The 10,297-nt window shown below is 39.8% G+C and overlaps 1 long non-coding RNA gene and 1 pseudogene across 1 annotated transcript; one reads left to right on the top strand and one right to left on the bottom strand.

Annotated features, from left to right (window-relative positions):
- The first annotated feature begins 621 nt into the window (after positions 1-621).
- Positions 622-777, top strand: LOC119263324 (annotated as a pseudogene).
- A 2,694-nt stretch (positions 778-3,471) lies between these two features.
- On the bottom strand, positions 3,472-7,345 carry LOC108426263. Its single transcript, XR_001857761.2, has 3 exons — positions 7,307-7,345; positions 6,433-6,548; positions 3,472-5,732 (listed from the first exon to the last, which is right to left on the bottom strand). It is a non-coding gene; the product is annotated as an uncharacterized LOC108426263 (long non-coding RNA).
- Between the last annotated feature and the right edge of the window lie 2,952 nt (positions 7,346-10,297).

Raw genomic sequence — 10,297 nt, 5'->3', positions numbered from 1 at the left:
CTATCTATCTATCTATCTATCTATCTATCTATCTATCTATCTATCTATCTAGTGTTGCATCTTGGCTGTCAAACAGAGTTTTGCTTTAGCTAGTACAGGACAGATACATCATTCTCCTTCATCACATTTCAAATGACGGTTCCTCAGTAAAGACAGGTTCTATCTATAAATAGAACCATTTCATGCTTTAATGGCTCTTTGCATGGTGAAATGGTTCTTCACACTGATGGACAATGTGTTGGTTCTATATAGCACCAAGTTTGTTACAAGTTTGGCATCAAAACAATAGAAGAACCCTTTTTGGTGCTATACAGAACCGTTTTCCCCAAATTTCCATACAGAACCATATAGAACACATTCGCCATCAATCTGAAGAACATTTCACCAAGAGCCATTTAAGCATGAAATGGTTCTGTATAGAACTCATGGTTCTAAACAGAGCCACTGTCTCTACTAAAGAGGCACTGAAGAACCATATTTTGAAACGATGTCCATTTATCTAGCTTTAGATTATGAACTTTGGAGAATAATGAAGATATTAATTTTTTAATTCCTGCTTTATTCAGGCTGAAAGACAGGAGGCTAGACGGGGTTCAGCTTTCATAGAGAACAGAAACACTTTACACTTCTCGGCCTTTTGGCTAAGATCAAGGGCAGTATCTGTTCTTATCAGTTTAATATCTGATTTTTAGAACAGGGAGACGGAAGAGGGGCTTGCTCCGTCCGCTCCACGCATCGACCTGGTATTGCAGTACCTCCGAGAACGGTGCACCTCCTCGGGGCAGTCATGGGCTGGAGGTTAGGGATCCAGCCTTGTGACCGGAAGGTCGCCGGTTTGATCCCCAGAGCCGACAGCACATGACTGAGGTGTCCTTGAGCAAGACACCTGCTCCCCGGGCGCTGCGGATTGGGCTGCCCACCCATCTAGGCAAGTGTGCTCATTGCCCCCTAGTGTGTGTGTTCACTAGTGTGTATGTGGTGTTTCACTTCACGGATGGGTTAAATGCAGGGGTGGAATTTCCCTGCTGTGGGACTAATAAGGGAATCTTAATCTTTTTACTTTCCTGTTACTTTTTCATTTCCGTGGAAAACATGAAAACACTATACGATTGATTTATGAGGGGAAAACAGAAAAGTGCTGTAAATTTAAAGTAGAGCATAGTTTTGGTCAGAAAGCTCCATCACATCGTCGTTTGACAACTGTACTTACCACAGCGTGAGCTTCCCTTCTATTAACACCTCCAGTAGAGCTTCATAACCCGCGCTTGCCTCCGAGAAACTGTGTGACACTGTGTTCCCTGTTTTTTTGCTGATATTCTCTTTGTTTTCCTGGTGATTCTGAAAGGAAGGCCTGACTGGAATTTTAGGCAGCATCTTGACTTGAATAGACCTCTGAAGCCGTGCATCGCTCTGTAGTTGGCATCATGACAATATTAGGAGCTCTGGGTTTAAGGTGGTTCTCTTTATGAGGAAAAAGTCACGAATGTTGCAGGAGCCGCTGGAGTGGTGAAAGAAGGATTCATTGCTGCTGACAAGATGTCTAAAATTACCCTCTTCATTTGTAGGCTACCTACATCATAACACAGGGATCCCAGTGATGGCGAGACCTGATAAGCTGGTTAAATGAGTAAATGACATTGTAATAAATGGCCTTGAAATAAAGTGACAGGTATTTTTCAATTTATTACACTGTTATGGAGCGTCATTTCTAAGAAATGAAACTTGGTTAAGAACAATACATATCCAGTTTATGTATCCTAGCATCTTCAAAATGTTCTGCATGCAGTTTTGGAATATTAGTTCTGGAGCATTTATTGACTGGGTTATTCTATAAAGACTCTTATTGTGAGGATGACGCTCGCTGGCTGGTTGTGTTCTGTCTTTTTTTCGTGCATTTATGCATTTTAAATGCAAACATATATGACAGGACGGCATCAATCAAGAGACACCAACAATAGAAAAAACCGAAACCTATTAAACCGTAAAAGCAACACCTTTTTTATATTATATTATATTATACTACATTAAAACATAAAACCAGCCTACAACCAGGAGATTCGAAAACCAGCATCACTTTATCAAAAGATCTACATAAATCACAAACAAATCTAATTAAAAATGGCTTTTGACTTATTTTATTTTATTTTTAAATATATTACGTTCATGAATGTGGAATTAAGCTAGCAATAAAATAATTGATTATATCGTATTTATCTGCCTTGTTAGGGGACATCTTTACAAAACCAAACATGTTCAAAGAGAAAAGTTACTATCAATTTTCTGAATCATACCAGGTAGTTATCAGCTAATAGTTCATGCGAGACACGATGGCAGTTTTCCCTATTGGCAATCAAAGAATAATAAAAAAGTGAAAAGACACATACATCCATACATCAAAGTATTTAATGGCCTCACAGACCACCGCCATCTATAACGTTGCCTGTTATAGTTGGTACACTATTATGACCTCCCCCACCATTGCCACAATTGTTGTCAAACAATTGCCTTCGGGCAATTCGGGGAAATTTCCTTCGAGATCAATAAAGTATCTATGAAACGTTTTTGCCCTGGACAGCCCTCTAGTGGATGCTTAACATCAATACCAACTTAAAGGATGCACGGAAGTATGTGGGCGGTGACGGTTACATCGTTTTTAACTGACGTGTTCTTTTATAAATGAGTATAAATGAGCTTTAACACTACAGAGGAAGCAAGACACAGCGAGGCTGAGCGTGACGTGGCTGTGGCCAAACACAGCCTGTTAATAAAACACAGCATCAGCGGTGCCTTCTTTAACAGGAGTGAACACTACAAAGCTTCTACTAAATCAAAGCTCAACAGTAGAGTTCAGTTCTCCAGAAGCCTGGGGTCAGCTCTTAGTGTCTGCAGCCACAACATCTTCACTAAGTCTTTTGTGTTCTTGCAATTAGTGGCCTCAGCTGTTTGGTCCTGTGACCGGAAGGTCACCGGTTTGATCCCCAGTGCCGACAATCCAATGACTGAGGTGTCCTTGAGCAAGACACCTAACCCCCAATTGCTCCCCGGGTGGATAGGGCTGCCCACCGCTCCGGGCAAGTGTGCTCACTGCCCCCTGGGTGTGTGTGTGTATTCACTAGTGTGTATGTGGTGTTTCACTTCACGGATGGGTTACATGCAGAGGTGGAAGATCCCCCTTTGTGGGATTAAAAACGTATCACTTAACATAAATGAATTGCTTTATTCATGCGTTCTTTCAAGGGTTATGCATGTGTTATGAAGTCACTTAGTAGTTTGGCTTAAGCGTTGCCAAATATATAAGAAATGAGATATATAAGATATATTTATTGTCCCTGTACAAGTACAATGAGATGTTGTTTGGAGAAAGCCTGTAGACACTTAACCCCTTAAATGGCCAGGACTCACCGTCAGGCCCCAAACACTTCTATAACCTTCTATAACGAACAGCTCAGTCAGTTTGTATTAAAGGCCCTGTAGTTACAGAATAATAAGCCTTAGTGTGTAACAATCTGGTATTTTTAAAGGGTTAGTTAAAGTTAAAACTATAAGGTATAAAAGTATAAACACGCTTATGTAGACTAAGATACAAATTATAGAATAAATAAAATGTAGTGATATACATAAATACACAGAATAAAAATAAAGCGTTCATTAAAAGAATAAAAAGTGTCCATAAAGAAAAGTGTCCAGTACTGGGAGCAATGTTGGAGGGATACTGCACAGAACAAGTATTGCACCTGGAGGCCTGGTAGAATAAATAATTACCGCACTTAAAGGGTAAATAAATCAGCTCCCTAACAAGCCACGGGCTCATGGGCAGGTCCAAAGCTTTATTATACACTTCTATAACTTAGGAATAGCTCCATTAACTTGCACTGAAATCCCTGTAGTTACTGAATGATAAAACTTGGTATTAAATAAACATGAATTGTTAAGGGGTTAAAGGTAGCAGTATAATAGTAGACTCAGTGGTTAGGACAGCGCAGCCAGTGCCCATAGGAATGGACTGCCCATAAAAAAGGATGTGTGGATATGTAAATGTGGTAACACAGCTGATGTCCAGTACATGGTTTTTATAATAAGTATAATAATGACTGTTTTTAATCTGTAATTTAATGTCACAACTGTAATTTTGGCAGAAACAGTTCATCTGTGGCTCTGTTTTGATTAGTATACAGAAACGTCAGTTAGGTAACTTTTCTTCTGGGCTCCTCAGCAGGAACGTCTGACACTGATCTGCCTGTTCTGCTGGTGTGAACCGTAATTGGTTAATGCTTCACTCAGTATTTAGGAGGTGGAAGGAGCTCTAGGCTTTCAGTGGAGTTTGAATAAGAATAAACTTTACAAACGCACACAGTTTAACTTCACTTAAAGCCCCTCATGTCACAGAAAACTTAGTTTTCCTCACTCTTTTGAAATACAGGGTTTGCTGTGGTACGTAGACGCTGCTAAACTTTCAAAACGTACCACTTGCTACCCAGTCTATAAAAAACATATGTGGAAACTAAGCGGCAAAAACAGCCTGCTTTGAATTCATCACGGAAAACAAACATGTTTACAAACATCCGCATAATCAGCCCACAGCTGAATAGTTTAGCTCCGCCCACAATGGCAAGGAACGGGGGCTGAATGACTTTCATAATGCAGGTTTGAAACAACAAGAAGCAAAACAACGTCAGGCATAAAAATAAAAACAATTTGTTTCTTTAAAAAATTAATTTTATTTAGTTTCACTACCATATTGGGATGGTTCTGGTGTTTTAGGTGTATTGCATTTCGTCAGGGAATAAGTGTTTACTGACCTGTTTTAGGTTGTTCCAAAGTTGTTCTGTATCTAGAACCAGTACACAACACTGTACTTTTATATTTTACTATCAAATCTTACAACACACACACACACACACACACACACACACACACAATTTAGAAACATTTTAAAATGGGTTATTTTGTTGTTTTAAGTTTACACTCAAAATGATGTTTCTTCAAGGGTTCTTTGGTTCCAAATAGAAACAATCGCTCACAGAACCCTTTGCTTCATGAAAGTGTTCAAATTGATGGAGAACGTTCTGTAGATGGTTCTTTATAGAACGTTTTTGAAAAGGTTACAAGGTCACATTAGAAGAATCATTTTTCGTTCTTATATTAAACAATTTTCAAAAAGGTTCTATAAAGAACCATCTACAGAACGTTCTCCATCGGTGTGAAGAACACTTTCACAATACAAAGAAGCATTTAATCATGAAACGGGTTCTTGGGTGTTCATGGTTCTATTCAGAACCATTTTCTTTATTAAAGAACCCTTGAAGAACCATCATTTTAGCGTGTTCGGTCGCTGTGCTTTCTAATAAGTGAAGTGACAGTGTTATTACTTTTAACCACACTGAGATTAAGGCACTGCATGACGTGTCTGAGGTGTTAGTTTTGCTCTCAATCCAGTCATTTAAGTTCATTCTCAGTGAGAACGTTTCTCAAACTGCTCTCAGTTCCCTCAAAATCATCTCGGACCGGCAGAAAGCTGTGCAGGACGGAAGGTAAATGACCCTTCAGGTGAGCCTTTGGTAACTCCGTCACTGGATTGTTGCTGTTCAGCGGAGGGTCCGCGGGCAGGGTTTGTGGTGGATGGTTAGTTGTCTAGAGCTGTAGCCGGACAGTCCAAGGCCAACTGCCCCCAACAGCACGGCCCAGCGGGGAGACACCATCGCATCTCCTCTCACCTCCACACTCTGTCCGGCCTGAGACAAACATGCAGACGTACATACAGTCAGCTCCATAATTACAGCCAAAGATTAGCAGAGTCACAGAAATGTGTTTTACTTCAATTAAAGGCTGTTTTACGAATCATCACCATCTCCATTTTTACTTTTCTACATCAATCGAATCCAGTCGCTATCCTTTACCTCATTTGAAGCCCTAAACCCCAATGTAAATATTTAATTAAAATATTTTTGTTTTGTAAATGTTAACGTTTTTTTCAGGAGCGTTTGCTTCATCAGATTCCTGCCACAGTTTTACTTCAGTTTTAAGGTCTGGATCCTCAAATCTGCTGGTATCTCCACCTTCAAAGTTCTGCTTTATGTGCTCGATTATGGAATGAGCTTCCTGAGTCTCTAAGACATTCTGGATTATTACAATAACTGTAACGTTAACCTCCAGAACCAAAAAGAAATGGATTTGCTCTTTCCAAACAAAAAAAACAACGAAACCACTTTACAAAGTCAGGAGGACCGACAACGTCCTCCTAAGTCGGTGATGCTTTTCTACAGCCTGGATAACTTTGTCTTGGAAATGCATGAAAATAAAAACACAGTCACACACTATGAAATTCTGCACATCTTTAATAGTAAAGTCTATAAATCTTATTGTGAATCCATTTCAAGCAAAGACGTGCAGACAGAAAACATTTAGCCCACTGTACGAGGAGTCTGAGCTCACCTTCAGACATCTGAAGTATCCAGGAGAAACTCTGGGCAGACGGAAAAACATCTTCGCTGTCTCCATGACTGAGGTCAAGGAAGAGCCTTCAGGTGTTTGGATGAAGAGTTTATGAGCTGTGAGTTCAATAAATAAAGAGCAGACAGAGCAGCAGCTTCACGTCACTGTGTGTATATATAGAGTCTGTTTTAATGACTTAATCCATCACGTGATTGATCTGTGTGTGGGACAGAGTCTGGAGTGAGGTGTGAGATATAGAGACAAGCTGTTCCACACACACACACACACACACACACACACACACACACACACACACACACACACACACACACACACACACACACACACACACACACACACACACACAGAAGCATACACAAGGGTGACTGAAGGGCAGTTTTTGGCCCAACCAGGGTGCATGTTGTGTGTGGAACAGCAGGAACACAGCCAGGACAGTGTAAGGATGTTCATCTGAAATGTAGGTGGCTTAGCTGCAGTAGATCAGCTTTATCTTCATTCCTAACACTCTGATCTGTGAAAAGACCTTAAGACCAAAGAGTACTACATAATGCCAAGCTGGGTGTCCATATAAAGTACTGTAAAAAGCATACTGCATTTATTTAATTTCCAGTCAAAACACTGAAAAAAAAATATATATATTCAATTCCATTCAATGTTTTGACTGGAAAAAAATATAAATAAATAAATAAATAAATAAATAAATAAATAAATAAAATAAATAAATAAATAAATAAATAAATAAATAAATATATCAGGAGATATATATCATAAAAAAGGAGAGTCAAGGAAAACTAAATGAAAAATCAGGAGTGCTAAAACTGTGATTAACAGTCTGAACACTCCTAAAACCCACCTGGAAGACCTGGTAGACACCAACACTGCCCCCATCAGATAAACAGCGCTTAAAGCTTTCATCTCTGAGAGAGAGGAGAAGATCAAGCTGCTTCAGGTCTGAAAACATCCACAGGTGTTTCTGTCCATCCTTCCACTGTGAGGAGACCACTCAGTGCTGTGGGTCTGAAAGGATGTGTAGCTGTTCAAGAAGACCTCACTGAGAAAAGGAGACACATCAAACAAAGAAGCTGAACAATGGACTGACCACCCCAGAGTCCAGACCTCATCATTACTGAATGTGTTTGATTAACTCAAATGATCAATTATAAGTGTTATAAGCGGAAAAAATTGGCAACACGTTTTAAAATGTTTGTAAGGATTGCTTATAAAGGCTGGATGGTGAGTGAGATTAACTGCGTGAGTGTGAATCTCACTCCTGTTCAAACACACCAGTGAGTCCCTGAGCTTTTAAGAAGGACTGACGTTCACGACACACAGCAGTGACTATTTTTAAACCAAGTTTTAGTAGATGACATCAGAGTCCTGCTTAGCTTAAAGCAACACCCTGGACAAATCTCATCTAGACCGTTTCCCTTCTTATGCCAAATACATCTGATCAGCCAAGATCCATTTGGGGTCGTTCGCTTTTTAAATTGGTGGCAGTTCATTTTGAGAAGAAACAAATGCTCAACAGACTCTCAGTAACATGTCAAACACTATGAGGGTAAGGATCAGGTTTTTGGTTGAGGTTAAGGTTCGGGTTAAGATTAGGGCCAGGGTTAGGGTTTGGGCAAGGTCGGTAAGGTTAGGTTTTGCATAATGGAAATAACATATTAACAATACATGTACTTAATGTAAGTAATGTATCATTAATGTAAGCAATGGAACATCTACAAGAACCAAATTCACCAAACGTCTTGGATGCCTAACTAGACTTTTTGATAAACAGAAAATTCTGTGCATTTTTATTTTTGCTTCGCTACTGTTACGTCCCGGTTTAGGGTCAGGCTGTAACAGACAATGAGAGTAGGCGGTCTCCCCAGACCTGCTGCCAGACCAGACACCGAACAAACAAGCTGGGTTAAAGGCTTCAGGGACAAGTGTAAGCCAAAATAACAACAACAACAACAAAAAAAACAACTAATGACTTCAAACTTACTAAACTACAAACAAAAGAAACAAAAGACATATAGGCTACCCTAACTCCCTACCTCAAACCAGAACAACACGGCACCTGTCCCCTAATTTCACCCAGCTTTCAAACCTTAATCAAACTCACAATTTTAACAACAGCAGCAAAGCAAAGCCAGAGGTGGACGAAGTACACAAATCATGTACCTGAGTTAAAGTAGAGACACACAAGGTAAAATATCACTCCAGTAGAAGTAGAAGTTCCTCCCTTTAGACCTCCACTTGGGTAAAAGTACTAAAGTATTTCCCTTCAAATGTACTTAAGTATAAAGTAAAAGTACTAAAAGAGTAATTCTGGCTCTGATGTCCTGTTATCATTTTTATAACCAGACTGGCTTCATGAACTCATTTCAGGTGAAAGTCCTCCAGCGTCTCTCTTGGTAAACCAGTCTTTTAATAGAACGTCATTAATTAGTGACGCTGACGTCTATTAAAATGATCAGAAGCACAAAACACTGAAGGTAAACAGTTTCCATCAGGGAGAACCGAGTGGCTCTGAAATCACTTTTTACACACAAGCAAAGTTTCAGTTTCAGATTTATTTACAACTTAGTTCCAAGTTTAAGTTGAATAAAAACTGGCTTTAAACTCAGGATCACAGATGAGCTCCTTTACTATGTTGATCTGTAGGCGTCTGTTCATAAACATAAACCAGCCCAAACTCATTTACTATAAAATGAAATGGTGTTTGTAGAAATTCAGAAAAAAGCCGCGTCAGTCTCGACTGCATATGTGGACATATTTCTATATTGTGCTCTATTTACACAAAGTTAGGTTAGTTCATCATTTATGTTGAACAGACTCTCCCAAAGTTTTACGCTGCTGCGCTGACGTTGAACCGCGTGCTGCACTGGGTCGGTATGACCAACAGGTCAAAACCAGCTCTAAACAAAGTGACCGCTGGGCCCTGATTGGTGCTCTGGCTTTGTGCTTCTTTCGTTTTGACATGTTACGTTTTTATACACACAGAAACCAAAAGGAACGACAGATTTCTCAAAATGTAGGAGGAAAAAGTCGGATATTAGACTCTGAAATGTAGTGGAGTGAAAGGAAAAAGTCGCCCAGAACGGAGAAACTTAAGTACAGATACACGATAAAACTACTTAAGTACAGAAACTAATTACATTTACTCAGTTACTGTCCACCACTGAGCGAAGCAGACAGAAGTGAAAGAAGTGCTGGGCTGGTCTGGACAGGTGTTCTTCCAGGTCAAGCCAGAGGGGAGAAAGCCCTAAACATCTCCCAAGGTGGTGGATCAGCGACCTCTTATACCCCTGTGCGCCCCCTTCTGGTCAATCATGTACCTGCACATAAGGGGACACACAACAGGGAAAACACAAAACGCCGGCACACAGAAGGTATAGTACCAGCAGGGGTCGTAACACTGCATTTTTATAAAAGATCTTCAAGGGTTCTTTAGTAAAGACAGTGATTCTACTGTATATAGAGCCATGAACACAAACCATTTGCAGGCTTACGTTCTCTTTGCATGGTTAAGTTGTTCTTCAGATCGATGGAGAATGTGTTGTACGTGTTTCTCTGTGCGACTTTTTTGAAAATATTACTGTATAGCACCAAAAGGGTTTCTTCTACTGTTACAATGTCAAGCTTGTAACAATAAAAAAATCCTTTTTGGTGCTATTTAGTACTATATACAACATTCTCCATCTGTCTGAAGAACCATTTCACCCTGCAAAGAACCATTTAAGCAGGCAAATGGTTCAAAACTGAGCCACCGCCTTGACTAAAGAACCCTTGATAAAACATCGTTTTATGTGTGTATATAAAGTTTAGTGTGTATGCAAAGGTGAAGTGTTGT

The sequence above is a fragment of the Pygocentrus nattereri genome, chromosome 4 (genome assembly GCF_015220715.1).
Source record: "Pygocentrus nattereri isolate fPygNat1 chromosome 4, fPygNat1.pri, whole genome shotgun sequence".
In the NCBI taxonomy this organism is placed as follows: Eukaryota; Metazoa; Chordata; class Actinopteri; order Characiformes; family Serrasalmidae; genus Pygocentrus; species Pygocentrus nattereri.
The sequence above is the reverse complement of the archived record's forward strand: the minus strand, read 5'-3'. Positions and strand labels throughout refer to the sequence as shown.